This window comes from Leiobunum rupestre, chromosome 4 (genome assembly GCF_980474605.1).
Source record: "Leiobunum rupestre chromosome 4, qqLeiRupe1.1.hap1, whole genome shotgun sequence".
NCBI lineage: Eukaryota > Metazoa > Arthropoda > Arachnida > Opiliones > Sclerosomatidae > Leiobunum > Leiobunum rupestre.
In genome coordinates, this window is record NC_143387.1 from 11634302 (window position 1) to 11646996 (window position 12695).

Genomic DNA, 12695 nt, shown 5'->3' on the forward strand with positions numbered 1-12695 from the left:
AGGCAATTGGTTGGGCGATTTCTGCCGGAAGAGCCACTCTACTCAAGGCGTGTCTCGTCTTCATGTACTGACAGAACTTTAGCGCCGTTGTTTTGGTGAAATTGTTCAACGCCGCTTTCGAAGCTCCGTAGGCCGCCCCATTTCGGTTGGGACACGAACTGGTGACGCTCGAAACGTTGACTACGTTACCTTGACTTACTTTCAAGTAAGGCGTTGCCAGTGCTGCCATTCGGAAAACACGGATAAAATTAATATTCATTGTTTTTTCAACGTCTGCTGTCTCTTCGAACTCGCCAGCGGAGGATGGTAATGCGATTCCGGCGTTGTTTATTAAAACGTCCAATTTACCAAAATGGTCGATGACGCTTGTAGCCTAACGATATTTGCAGCTTCATCTTCCTTCGTGACGCCTAATGATGTCAATAACCGATTCATTTTCCCTACACCTGAGAATAGTCGACTGCGAGGCATCACGGTTGATGTCGTTTAGGGCCAGGCCATCCAAGAGTTGATAAATGAACAGCTATGGCGGCGCCAATACCAGAACCAGCCAAGGGCGTATCCAGGATTTTATTTCAGGGGGGGGGGTTGAGGGAAAATTTTAAGGGAGGGTGCTGACGGAAGTTTAACTGATTTTTATTAGGCACCTCCCCCCTTAAATACGCCCTTGGAACCCGCGCCCTTTATTGAAACTACTTTTCTGTTGAAAGCGATCCGCTATTAAAAAGAAATGTTTGTTCCATCAACCTGTTGAATGTCAATGACCCACTTTTTACTAAAATATTCATGATCATTGAGTATTCAAATATTAATAAAATATGTTTTGATAATTTACGATATGCTATTTTTTCAATAATTGTTTTTACACCGTTCATTGTTTGAAATGGTGTGTAAAAGCTTAAAGGATCACAGAATTGTTTGATTTTTAAGGGTGGGGCTAGAAAATGACGTGATTTGGGAAGCGGAAAGGTATGTCTGATTGAAAGAATGTAAGAACTGGAGGAACTACCTGAAATTCGGCCCGACCTTTGGAAACGATTCAAACATCTAACGCATTCTTTACGAAAGAGGCCAACAATTGAAGGGATTACATCCGCAATGAACGCCACAAGTAGCGCCAGAAACGTCAATAGTATAAAATTTCTGTGTTGAATCTTTCAATTGTAGTTTGTTGAAATTTTTTTTTGATTTATATGGAATAGTGTTCACACAATGCAAATTTTGGAATGCACTTAAAGGGGAAAGGTACTCAATCCTTGTTTAATTATTTAATTAAAAACGACCTAAGAGATAAAGTTCTCTTATGAAACTTTCGATAGCGGTTTTTTGCCTTTCTATATGGAACCCACAAGCCAGCCAATTTTAACGAAAATAGTTTCGAAGGTATAGTTCGTAAATTTTCTGGCAGTGTTAGTTAAAGCAGAAGAAAAACGTAATTGTTGGAAATATTTTTCATTCAAAATTCTGGACTTAAAACAATTTTGAAAAATGTTTACTTAAAAGAAATGAAAGATTAAAACAAATAATATCTACGCTTAATATTGGTTTATCATCTACAACGACCCTTATATCTTAAAAAGACTTAGAGATCTTAAACAGTTTTCAGTTTTAAAGGGTTGCCATCAATTGACTACTAGAATTGAAAGTGCAATTTTCACACATCGCTGTGAAAAGTAGTATTTAATTCTGGAAAATTGGGAACATTAAGTTTCAATTCAATGTCTCTTCAGCATTTAATATATCAATTTGGTATAAGACTTTTTCTTGAGCTTTAACTCGAAAAGTTTTTTCTATAGCTTCAGCTCTATTGGCCTAATAATTACACGGCAGATTCAATGAAATCGTACTTTTTATAATGAGCATAAATAATGACTATTTATAATTGAGGACTTTATTAGTGTTTTGCTATCATCCGTACAAATAAGAAACAAATGACAAGAAGCACGTGAGATTAGCACGGCTTACAAGCGCTGCCGCCGCAACATTTTTCACAACATTGCGTTCCAGCTGGGCAACCGGAATCTTTGCTTATGAGATCGCATTCGTAATTGGCGTTCGGGTTAATTAAGCAACCGCACGCTTGAAATTTGCATCGGCCACACTCTCCGGCCTGGACAACTGTTAACGGAATAAAAAAACGGCCAATACATAAACGACGTCGAACTTAATTGTATTCGATAAGGTAGGTTCTCAAAAGCACTGTCCGTCACTCTGCTCAGCACGTACGAACAAAGCAGTGGCGTAATGGGGAGAGGAACAGGACCACGTTCCTTCCCCCGAAATTTGCGAAACCAAAATCCCAGCGATGCCAATTATAGAACAACCACAAATACAATTATTTGTTCATGATATAGAAAAGAGATAATATTATATAGAATAGATCATTGTATTTATTATAGCCCTGTTAAAACTATTTTTAAAGGTAGTTTTTCAAAATTAACACTTGAATAAAAAATTATTTTAAAATTATATTACATTATAGCTAGTTGAGTAAATTGGGGTTTTAGAATAGTAAATAGGCATTTTTAAATTGCAAACGTTTAATAGTGCCAAATATCATATCTTGTAATATTAACATGTATTTGTTTTCTTTGATTAGTTTACGATGTAATTATGATAAAGCGTTTTTGTATATTTTAAGTTTCTCCATTTGAATTACACTCGGTTTTCACTGGGCGATTTTCTTTGCGTATATAATTTCGCCAAAAGAGCGGAAAACGTAAAATCCGTTTTCCAAAATTAGTTTTTCACTTGTGAGTTTTCAATAGGCGAAACGAATTTTTTTTAAAATTTCGAATACGGAACCGGAACAGAACTGACTCGTGTTAAAATAAAAATAAAAAGGATGTTGTCTGTAAACAAACATGGAGGACAACGTAGTTGTCGAAGTTATTAATACCCTTAAAGTTTACTTATTGTATCGAAGTTGGAAAAAAAACAATACACTAGACATTTTAACATTGTTGCGATAGATTTCATCCTATTGTCTTTCATGATTACATCTTTGTAGCTCGAGTTTTCTTATCCCAAAGATATGGGTATTTTCTAATCTCTTCTACAATAGCTTCAGAATTCATTTTTGTCATTTTAACTTATATACATTGCAGAGTGCAGACCGCTGATGATATACTATATCAGGTCGAAGAGCTAGGCCTATAGGTCTTATCTCGAAATTTCATAATAGCGACTTGAAAATGGTAAACACACGCGCTCCCTCGGTTTCCTAAATCACGTGACTAAAAGACTGGCTATGATTGGTCTACGTCTAAGGGGAAAAAACGCACCAAAATATATATCGCAAAATTAGAAATAGGACCCACGACGCAAAAACACGAATTTCGCAAAAATAACAGGAAATGTTTTTCCTTTTCCGAAAAAAAATACGAAAATCGCACAAAAATCGCCCAGTGAAAACCGGCAGTAAGCAGATTGGCGAGTAACGAACGCAGCCGAAATAACTCTGTGGCACTGGCCCGGGCAAAGGTGTCTGCGTGACACAGATAGAGATGGAGGGGGGGCTGAAAAGAGAACGAACGCAAGTGAAAAGGGTCGAATGTCGTGTCATGCAGCAGCTAAGTGCGGCAAACAGAGAGAGATAACTCCCGTGTCTCTTTCTTGTCAGCGCCTGAATGCCAGCGTCTCTTGACAGTGCGAGGTCAGGGGTTTCGGTCTTGCGGTCACCGGTTATTGGTCCCGTGGTCAAAAACTACTCTCTCAAGACGCCCCTAAAACCTGGCGGCAGGGGCCACATTGCCACAGGCCAAATTTCGTGCAAATCGGACAATTACCTTGGGCTTAGATGGTAACAAGTATATATACAAACACCAGTTTTTAGTTTTACACGAGCCTAGTATAGGCTAGAGTAAAACTCCCGTAGCCGCTACAGTCCCCGCCGCCGCCGCCGTTCGCAAACACGCCGTTTTCGAACGCCACGGTAGGATTCTCACCGTCCGCAATAAGGTCGTTCTCTTACGCCACGGTAGAATCCTCCTACGGTCGCGTTTTAAACCAGAGAGGGAAAGGCCGTAGAAAGCTAGTCATATTCTCCTATAGTTATACCAGATTTCAATCCCTAAAATTAACGCGAGTTCGACAACTAACAACCTAGCAAGCTGGGTAATCGGGATTCGGCGATCTTCTGCCGTTTCCGTCAATGGCGGCGTTTTGGCAAACATATTTCGAGCGGTTCCCATATTTTCCGCAAAAATATTTAGAGCGGTTTTTCTCGACCGTTTATTTTATCTGTCCATGTTTCCGTTACCGGTTCTACTACTATTCGTTGTGTTCGTAAAGCTTGGCTAGTGTGAAACTATTATTTGGGACTGCCGGGCCCACTTGTTATATATATATATAGATAATAATCGAGGGGCAGGTCACTTCCTTGATTAACGACGCACCCCTCGAAAAATTAAATCCGATTTAATCGTGATTATTTTGATTAAATTAAATTTAATCACGATTATGTTGATTAAATCATGTTTAATCAATTAATATAATGATTAAATATGATTTAAATGATTAAATCTGATTTAAATGATTAAATCTGATTTAAATGATTAAATCTGATTTAAATGATTAAATCTGATTTAAATGATTAAATCTGATTTAAATGATTAAATCTGATTTAAATGATTAAATCTGATTTAAATGATTAAATCTGATTTAAATGATTAAATCTGATTTAAATGATTAAATCTGATTTAAATGATTAAATCTGATTTAAATGATTGAGTCTGATTTAAATGATTGAGTCTGATTTAAATGATTAAATCTGATTTAAATGATTAAATCTGATTTAAATGATTAAATCTGATTTAAATGATTAAATCTGATTTAAATGATTAAATCTGATTTAAATGATTAAATCTGATTTAAATGATTAAATCTGATTTAAATGATTAAATCTGATTTAAATGATTAAATCTGATTTAAATGATTAAATCTGATTTAAATGATTAAATCTGATTTAAATGATTAAATCCTGATTGAAACGATTAAATCTGATTTAAATGATTAAATCCTGATTGAAACGATTAAATCTGATTTAAATGATTAAATCCTGATTGAAACGATTAAATCATGATTAGAATGATTAAATCGCTATTAGAAATTAGAACGAGAATCAGATGGATTATAATTGTGCGAGATTAGAACTAGCTGATTAGAATAATTTAATATGTGATTAAAATTATTATTTCGTATTTACCGCACTCGATTAAATTGATTAAATCGTGATTAAAATGATTAAATCTAATTAAAATGTTTGAATCTGATTAAAATGATTAAATCCTGCTCCTATGATTAAGACGCACCCAAAATGGAAGTGACCTGCCCCTCGATAATAATAAATAGAAACATTGGCGTCTTTCATTTACAGGGAATAATAACAAACATTAATTTGTAAAAATATGAACAGTTTTTATTAACTTGAATCACCTTGTTAAAATCCATAATATCCCAATTAATCACTACACTACACTCTTACATGTAAAAGCAACTTAAGTAAGGCCAAGTCTCCCCATTATCCACATCTGGTTTAACTAATATAACTTTTATGCTAATCCAAAATCCGTTCTCAGCTAATACAAAGTTGGTTATTAATTTATATACTTCTATAATATATTGGCTGAGCCGAATACATTTGTTATATCGAAATAGCTTCAACCGCTTATTAATCTCTTTAATTTCGAATTATAATTTACCTTTTATACTCGCCAAGATGAGACCCAAAGCGCAAATAATGACGAGAAACTTCATGGTGTACTCTTACTACAAAGATGGCTTTACGAAATGGTAAAACCAGACTTAGACAATAGTAGTTCCTAAAACGCGCAACGAAAATAAACAACTGGCTTAAAATACAGCTACTTATATTTCAATATGTTGTGTAATGTGATTAACCATATCACGTAGTCGGCAACATTGGAGGTCATTATTTACGAACTTTTACCTGAAGTTGTAAAGGTTTATTTCGTTTCGAAACGTCACGTAGAATTATATCGTTGACTACGAATATCAAAGTGATGTAAAGTGACTAATCAATTCAATTCAAAAACTGTTTGTTCTGCACTCCAACATTCGTTGTACAGCACTTTCTTCGGGTATACAGAAATTTTTCTTTGTATTATATTTCTAAAAAACACAAATAAATAATTTTTACCTAGTTCCCTAGGAAGGGTTTTACAATCAGCTTATCTGTTGAGGTGTGTTTGTTTCTGTGGATGTGTGTCTGTCTGTGAGTGTGTATGGAGGGGGGAGGGTGTATCTGGCTGTTGTTCGCTGCGGCACGCGTTCGCAGTTTTGGGATTTTGTAGAATGTTTTCTAAAAGGCATTTATTTCCAAAACCACGTATCTCATTTTTCTGTGGTTTCTGTTGCAAGATACGCGATTACGCGGTTCTTTCACTGCGTACGATACCCATTCGTGCGTATTGTGCTGTGTCGTGTGGTTTCTCGTATCATGTCGTGTTGAGTCGTGTGTTTGTTCGTATCATGTTACTGGGTAACTACTTTCCAACTTCTACAGGTTGTTCCACCAAATGTTCACGGTATACGTCTTATGGTCATTATGAGGTAGTATCGAGCGAGATTCGAACCTGAGCCCTCCTGCATGACAGCGTTCTACCACAGAACCAACGATATATATTACGCTTCACTGAAAATTAAAAACTCAGCTTAAGCGGAAGAGTATATTAATAGTTAATAATAATAACATTTTTTTCGGATGAAATTAGGCCTATAAAGGTACAATCTTGTTTTAGCGCGGTCTATCGGTATTTACTTTTCAAGTGAAGTGGTTCATTTACGAAAACAATTTCAAGTTGTTTACAAAGTGCTCTTATGCCTTTTTGTTTTCCTTACCTTACTCGTAAGTTATTTTACGTGTTTTCTTATCGGCTTTAAATGTGTGATACATTTTCATTAATGTGGTTACGTTGGTCCATTGCCCCCTGGATAGAGAAGGCCAGGATATCAAATTTCCAACATGGGTGGAAAATAAATTAAAATGAAGAGAGCCAGAATGTCCGATACGTAGCGCTTATTGGAGTAAAAGAAAAGGCGCTTGATTAGAAAATGAAATTTTAAAGAGATGATAAATTAAAGCAGATAAAATGGGTTATTTAAAATGAATAAATGTACCAATTTTATATGTACGTTTAAATATAATATTTGCAAACCAAAATGTTGAACTATTTTACAATTTTAAATAGTTCCTGGATAAAGGTTTCTGGTTAAAAAAATTACCATTTCTTTAACATCAGTAACATCATGTGCAAAATTCACAAGAAGTGGTTTTGTGAATTTTTCGAGCATAAGTTTAGCTGTATTTGCATAGCTATCACAAGAGCATGTTAATGCTTTTGTAAATGGAGGAAGTAACAAATTGTTGATGATAAGAAATGTTTTTTGTCGAGGAAGATAAGGGAGAACTTGTTTTACAAAATCAACCACTATACTTAGTAAGTTAAAAGGAACCACCTATGGACTGCATTGTAAAGGATGATAAAATTAATGAATAAGTAGATTAGTCCATTAAGAAAAGGGAAAATAAAGCTAAACCTTAAGCAAATTTGAAGAAATTTAAAAACTTACTACTAGCATGGATTAAACACTAAAGGATGTTCCACGATCGAAAAAACGCAAAAATACTCTGTAACCTTGCCACCTAGCGGTGTGAGCCCGCAAACCGGAAATTGTTTTCTCTCCAGGGGCAAACAAACGGGCGTGCAATTCCATGCTTGATTATCTTAATATTTACATTCATTTTAATATGTATTCGGCTTTATTTTAGGATTTGAAGCTTGGCAGATTCAGCCTTTTCACTATTTACTATTTGTAATTTTAAACGAAATTGAAGATTGATAAAAGAAGCGTGTTGTGATCCATGTGGTTATAATCTTCAACTAAAAGAGCAGACGAAAATCACGAAATTCCAAAAACCCGCGAAATTATTTAAAAAAATATGAGATGGCGCTACAAAATCATATCCGGTGCCCCTAGGGGAGTTAAGCGCGGGGGGAGGAAACACGTTACGACCGAGCCAACGCGAACTTGGCATTGAAATCTTAGCTCGTGGAACATCCTTTAGTGTTTAATCCATGCTAATAGCTCGTACCGATAGGTCTTCGAGCAAACAAGAAGGCGCGAAACTCGGACCAAATAGATCTTCGAGTGAAAAACTAAATTAAATTAAATTGAATAGCCAGAAATTCCAACGGTAGACCTGTTTCGTCCTATTTGGGACTCGTCACTACCGTGCGGGAAATCTGGCTTGCGACTATAACACCGAAAAGAGAAACTAAGCTTAAACATTAAAAATTTCAATACGAGTTACATAGCAACGGAAAGCCGAATAGGGAGAGAGTGGTGGAGATAAGTATATACGCAATGTTAAGTTAAAAGGAACCACCTATGGACTGCATTGTAAAGGATGATAAAATTAGCGAATAAGTAGATAAGTCCATTAAGAAAAGGGATAATAAAGCTAAACCTTAAACAAATTTGAAGAAATTTAAAAACTTACTAATAGCTCGCACCGATTGGTCTTCGAGTGAACAAAAGGCTAATCTTCTTATTCGCTAATTTTATCATCCTTTACTTATTCACTAATTTTACTTAGTAAGTTGACTAGATAGTGACTGGGATATTTTAGACCCCCATTGTCATGGAAGAAAATTAGTCTGAACAATGGAGCATTTGACTTGGGTTGGTAAAGCTTCTCGAGACAATTCTTACAATTCTTCCGCTATTTTAAAAATGTATCCACCTACTACGGCTACAGATACCGTGTGTTTAGAAACTCTACAAGGGTTATTAATTTGTAGTGAATTAATTTCTTCTATAATTTTCATAACATGCGAAGGAATTTTCTTTTTCAAGTCTTCTAAAAGTACATTTAGAGGAACCTCTTCCGCCCTTAATTCCACCAAATTCTCAACTATTTTTTTTGGATTTGTCTTTCTTTGCACAATTAAATATATCTGTTTCAGTTGTAGACCCACTTTTATTGTATTTTCAATTGCTGTCAAGCAGGCTCGAATATCCATGGTATCATTGTAGCCTCCAAGTTGTTGGGTATGACTAAACACATTTCCACACTATCGCTTGATAGTTTGTTCGTTAGGACATAATGAAATCCAGATTCTATTAAGTATTTGACTAGAAGAATTGTTGATTGTGTGGTTAGTGTCAAAGCATTGTATGTTTCATCACTAATCTTCTCCATCTTGAGAGTTGCGTTGTCTTGAATCATTTTGATCATACGAAGAAATTCTTCTAGAAGCCATTCAAATCTTTCATCTTCAATATCAGTAAAAGGCATTTTATTTGGATTTCGGTAGAAAATACCATATTTGTTGTGACTTATGTTATGGATTTCATACCACTTCCTTAATTGTTCCATTCGAAAAATTGTAGTTTCAACGTGTTTAATATTATCACGATGAAATTCTCCTAAACTGATCAGAGTTTTAAGACCTGCAGTTACGGGTTGTAAAAAATAATCCACAGCTCTTCGGACATTCATCTTTTCGATATTGTTTGGATATACATGTTTCCTTGTGAGGTACCTCACGGGTTAAATGACATTATTCTTCTGTAGCTGATACAGACGTCGAACATATTTTTAAGTTATTACAAGCGCAATAAAAACAAGATCCCTTTCAAGAACCTGGCTGCGTAAAATATTTTAAATATGACTTTGGTCAAAAGTCAGAAACAGCTTTCTAGTGGAATCATTTGGGTGTGGTACTTCTGGTTGTAGTTCTCCATTTCCAAGTTGTTTAAAAGCTGAAAAATTTGTTCTTGCCTTGTTTGAAACCATTCGTACCACCACAAACCCAGCTGCTTCAACCACCTTTATAACATTTAAAGAAAGTGTATATAAAGATTCACCATCCAATTTTGCAGTAAACAAATATGCTACTGGTAATCGATAATTGGTTGACAGACCTTGGAAGAGAAAACAGAGCAAATGTGTGGCTAGTTGGTCCGACACCCCAATTTTTTCGGCACTAATATCATTATTCCCAAGAAACATATCTAGCTGTTTATCATATATCAACTTAGCTCTAATTTTCATCTCATCAACTATGATTGATCCGAGTCTCTCTTGGCTGTTACGAGTTTTCAAAAAATCTGCTCTTAGTCTAGCTTTAACTAATGATGAAACTCCAGTTGCTCCTGTAACATGGCCTAGAAATTTCTTTTAAGTTTTCGTATGAGGCAATTGTAGCACTTTAAGTTCTCGGAAATATCGGTTTGCTCTTGGTGACTTTTGATGCCATATGGAACAGATTTTCAACGTAGATTCTAAATTTGAAATTTTCTTCTTGCCAAAAGCATATATTTGTTTTAATAGAAAATTAGCTTTTATAATTCCTGTGTCACTAGTTTCTTGGATTTTAAAAGCCTAAAGTGACATTTTATTTTTCATCAAAGCTTTTAATTTTTTTTTTTCAAATTGGAGAGTTATAACTTTTTCCCTGGCTTGATCTAATTGTTTCTTTAGTTTAGATATTTTTCGGATTTGCTTTCGAGTGGTTTCATACAATTTTAAATTTCGGTTACATATTTTCGCTTTAACCTTCTTCGTATTTTGGATTGACAATTTAGCCTCATCGAAGGATATACATTGTTCTTGAACGGAGATACTTGATTCTTCAATAGAGGTAGATTGATTTTGAATTGAGGTAGATTTCTCTTCATCAGTAGTCTTATTTGGTGCTTGGATAGTTCTTAGAATTGGAGAAAGGCTTAGTTCTAAAATTTGTTCAGAGTGAGATTCACGAATATTTTTCATATCATCAGTTGAGGTGCCTCTAAATAATTCTGGAGAATAAAAGTCCTTATTTACTTTGATTTTCTTCTGCGCGAATGGACTTAAATTAATGTCTTTGTTGTTAATGCTATTTTCAAGAAAAAGTCGTTTGCGGTGTAATATTTTCATGACATTTCCAACATTTGACGTAACAACTTGAAGTGTTGAGGCACTTAAAGCTTTTTTATAACATTGTTTTTCCAACGCCATTTAATTTGAGGATCTAAGACCAGGAAGTGATGCAACAAAATCATTCGAATTTTGAACTAGAGGCTCCGCCATTACAAAGTTGGTTGATAGGGGACTCCAAGGCTTTTTGACAGTTTCAGTTTTTGATCATTATCACAGATCAATTGTGATGTTTCAACTACAGAGCTCTCTTTTGATATTTTGATTGTAGACGAGTAAATGACAAAGAAACTTGAAAAGATCCAATTAAGAATTTTTAATTTAGTAGTATGATGATAGCTTTCCACCATTCTATTATTATAATACGCAACTTATAATGATGATGGTGTCCTAAAAGAAAGTTAAATATTATTGTAATGTCTGCGTTAATGTTATAATTGCCTGACAAGGCTAAAGCAAAGTTATATACGATAATTTTTTCTATAATTATAAACGTAAACATGATAAATTTAAAATCCTGACCATTTATAATTCTTGAATTTTCTTAGTTTTAAATAGAACGAATTTTACAAAAATATTTCAACTTCATTGCAAATAAATATAAAAAGTATCAAGCAGTCAAAACAAATTAAATCCTACTCTACCATGACCTCTGACCAGAAAAATTACTGGGACAAATAGCGCCTTCTAGCGGATAAAACCAGATTGAAATTCTCGAAAACTCCGGAAGATTTTAAGATGAAAAATAGTTCGATATCCTGGCCTTCTCTATCCAGGGGGCAATGGTTGGTCGTTTAGCCTTCACTACTCAGTTGAGGGTTTTTTTGTGTGCGTTATAAGCCGCGGATTGTTAATGGTAAGGTGTTTTTGGTTTTTTCTATTACAATTTTTATCCCATGGATATAGATTCTTTTACGTAGAATATTCGTGGGGGAATCCATAGCTTGACTAGCTGGGGAGTTGATCCGTTTGGGGAAAGAAATTTCAATAGTGGAGGCATATGTAGTACGGCCGTGGCGGCCGCCACATGGGAGATTTAAAGGGGCGGGGGATACAGTCGTAAAATAATATATTGACTTTATCTGGATTTCTAAGAATTTGAATTACTTTGTTGTTTGATAGGGTTATTAATATAGATCTTTTCCTTGCTTATTTCGGCTATTACAATTTTTATTACCTTTGGTATTTGGATTGCCTGTTTCTTGATTCCTAATTAACTTGTTGCTTAGTTGGGTTATTATTATCTATTTTTCTATTGGTTATTTTTCTGGTTTTATTTAGTTTATCGAAAGTGTTAATAATGTGAGGGATAATTTATGTCAATTTTTTGCATTGATTTTTACCGGCTTCGTTGGGTTGTCGTGGTGAGTCAACACAGTTTTTATCAGTGCTTTTGCTTAGTTTTTAGTTTCACTTTAACGTTGGTTTTCCGTATATATTTGATTGTTTAAGACCTATAATAAACACAGTTGAAGAGGTAAAAAAGACTACACAACGTTTGGGGAAACTAAAATATATTTATTTATTAAGTTAAAAGACCTATAATACATTGGGTTGGTTTTTGTCTTTAAAATAGTTTCTCGCACGTGTATATATTTAAGTTTCGTGAGCCATCTTATACATGTTAGTTTTGTATTTTATTTCTCATTTTTGTTGCTTTGTTAATTTAATAACGTTTTTGGTCTAAAGTTGGTTTTTTGTTCTATTGATATTTTAAATTTGTTTAAGGCAATAACATTTGTAATAT

The 12695-nt window shown here is 34.6% G+C and overlaps 1 long non-coding RNA gene across 1 annotated transcript; it reads right to left on the reverse strand.

Annotated features, from left to right (window-relative positions):
• Positions 1-1869: 1869 nt before the first annotated feature.
• LOC149946402 (uncharacterized) lies at positions 1870-5818 on the reverse strand. Its single transcript, XR_016480679.1, has 2 exons — positions 5703-5818; positions 1870-2118 (listed from the first exon to the last, which is right to left on the reverse strand). It is a non-coding gene; the product is annotated as an uncharacterized LOC149946402 (long non-coding RNA).
• Between the last annotated feature and the right edge of the window lie 6877 nt (positions 5819-12695).